At 39.3% G+C, this 2,819-nt stretch overlaps 1 protein-coding gene across 2 annotated transcripts in view; it reads left to right on the top strand.

Annotated features, from left to right (window-relative positions):
* The window catches only part of paqr6 (progestin and adipoQ receptor family member VI), a 37,668-nt gene that overhangs the window by 33,283 nt on the left and 1,566 nt on the right, over positions 1 to 2,819 (top strand). The gene's annotated exons all lie outside the window — the stretch shown is intronic.

Genomic DNA, 2,819 nt, shown 5'->3' with positions numbered 1-2,819 from the left:
GTTACTGACATCTGGTGAAATTTTCATGTCATTAGCACCTCTAGTAATATATTTACTGAGAAAAATGGTGACTTGTTCAATACTTATTTTACCCGCTGTATCTCTACTTAAGTAGGTTTAATTATGGGTACTTTAGATTTTAGTCCCCTACATTTTACATGAAGTATCTGTATTTTCTACTACATTTCTGTGATGCGTTGCTTTACGTGTTTCATTCACGTCACGTTCGATTCATTTTTTCAGTTTGAAAGTAGTGCTGGGCATAGATTAAAATGTTTAATCGCGCTTAATCTCAATTATTCTTTTTAAAAATCACTCTACTATGGCTGAATGTTGCAATACATGTGTGACACACTATGTACATTTTTTCTTTTGTTTTTCATTTGAACTTCTCATTGTTTTTTGTATTTTTCCTGACAACAGGAGCCTCATCTATCTTCCTCATAATAGTCATTTGGAATGACACAAAAAAATCCTCGAACTCTTGATTTTAATTTTAAAACCTTTAAACAAATAAGGCAAATGAAGCCTGTTTCTCCCACACACTGGTCAGCAGGACCTCCCTCTGTTTGTTTACCTGGTTTTAAACTGAAGTCATGTTTCAGCTCAACCTGCTCTGGTGGTGACACAGTTTAACGTGCAGAGCTTACAGATAACTTTAGTTCTTTCAAACACGCTGTTGGAAAAAGTTTTAAAAATAAAAAATGCCCTGAAGAATCTGGCGACTTCAGACATGTTTCCTCCCAGCAGCTGGGGTTCATGTGGGCGGAGCCACGCTCAACAACAAAGGCTCTCATTGGACGAGACGCGACATAAATGCTGTTTCTAGTGATTAAGTCCCGCCTCTCTGCATCGACCACTGGGAGAGTCAGCCAGAGGAAATGCACCACCCACGGTCTTATCTAAAACATTTATTCTAGTTACTGGTTCAAAAAAAAAGACTTGTGAAGATTTTATAGAGGTGTTGGTGGTGAATTTACAGCTTGTGTAGCTGTTGTCAGCTTCATGAGTTTGTGTAAACACAAACACATCTGCAGCATCCTTCACCAACATGCCTCACCACTGATGTGTTAAAAATATACACACAGTAGGCACACTTCATTAGGGAATACATTAAACAAGTACTTTTACCTTTTACTCAAGTAAAAATAATAGTGTGGTACTTTTACTAGATAAAATTTTTGTCTTCATCTGTACATTTACTTAAGTACAGTGTTTGAGTACTTTCTCCACCACTGCTGAAAGGTGTTAATTTCTAAAATAAAATATTTGTAGAAATTCCTGCAGTTTTCAAGTGTCTGAATTTCAGAATTCAGAGAAAATGTTCTTCGCAAGATTTTTTTAATCTTTGTTTTTCATGTTTGTTCTGCTGACAAACAGTAACCAGTTAGTACTGGCTGAACTTCAGACAAACTCTTCTCTGTTGGGTTTTCTGTGAGGTTTCATCAAAGTTTCTTTGTGTCCAAGAAGAGTCACAGGAAGAGCTGCTGCTCACTGATATTCATTTAAAATAGAACAGAAAACACACAGTTTAAACAAGAATAAACCATAACAAGAATAAAAAAAACTAAACATTTTTAGTTTAAAGAACAACCTTTAAGGTAAAATTCACTTTTTCTTGTCCAGATTGCAGTGAGCTGCTTCCTAATTTAAGTTAGACACAGTGCAAGAGACGAGGGACACCCTGGACATGTCTCCAGTCTATCACAGGGACACAGAGAGACAACAGAGACGACAACTATTCACTTTCTCAGTCATATCAGGGATAATTTACAGTCACTAATGAGGCCTTAATGAAGAAAGCAGGTGTGAGTCAGTTGTTTGTATCATTTGTCCCTGTCTGTCCCTGTGGTGGACTGGAGACATGTCCAGAGTGTCCATTGGAGAGAGAAACCAGCTCCCAAGCAAAGAATAAAACTGCATTAGAATCAACATATTTTTATAGCTCTTTGATTAAATAACAAGTTTTCCTTCTAGAAATCATAAAGTACAAAATGTTGAAGTTTAGATTTTATGGCGCTATGTGACGGCTAAAATTAAGACTATTGCTCAACCAGTGGTTGGTTGCTACATCCTTGTAGCAAGAGGCTATATCTATTCCTAAGCAGCTATTGATCTGATTAATCATAGGCCAGTACCGCTAACTGAGCAGCTCATCGGAGAGGCTAGTGACTAGCATGGATAAGCTGGCGTTGGCATTGGAGAGGCTAGCGACTAGCATGGATAAGCTGGTGTTAGTATTGGAGAGGCTGGCGACCAGCATGGATAAGCTGGTGTTAGCATTGGAGAAGCTAGCAACTAGCATGGATAAGCTGGCATTAGCATTGGAGAAGCTAGCAACTAGCATGGATACGCTGGCATTAGCATTGCAGAAGCTAGTGACTAGCATGATTTAGCTGTCATTAGCATTGGAGAAGCTAGCAACTAGCATGGATAAGCTGGTGTTAGCATTGAAGAGGCTAGTGACTAGCATGGATAAGCTGGCATTAGCATTGGAGAAGCTAGCAACTAGCATGGATAAGCTGGCATTATCATCAAAGAGGCTAGCGACCAGCATGGATACTCTGGCGTTAGCATTGCAGAAGCTAGTGACTAGCATGAATAAGCTGTCATTAGCATTGGAGAAGCTAGCAACTAGCATGGATAAGCTGGTGTTAGCATTGAAGAGGCTAGTGACTAGCATGGATAAGCTGGCATTAGCATTGGAGAAGCTAGCAACTAGCATGGATAAGCTGGCGTTGGCATTGGAGAGGCTAGCGACTAGCATGGATAAGCTGGTGTTAGCATTGAAGAGGCTAGTGACTAGCATGGATAAGCTG

This window comes from Austrofundulus limnaeus, unplaced genomic scaffold, assembly GCF_001266775.1.
Source record: "Austrofundulus limnaeus strain Quisiro unplaced genomic scaffold, Austrofundulus_limnaeus-1.0 Scaffold370, whole genome shotgun sequence".
NCBI classification, from domain to species: domain Eukaryota; kingdom Metazoa; phylum Chordata; class Actinopteri; order Cyprinodontiformes; family Rivulidae; genus Austrofundulus; species Austrofundulus limnaeus.
The sequence above is the reverse complement of the archived record's forward strand: the minus strand, read 5'-3'. Positions and strand labels throughout refer to the sequence as shown.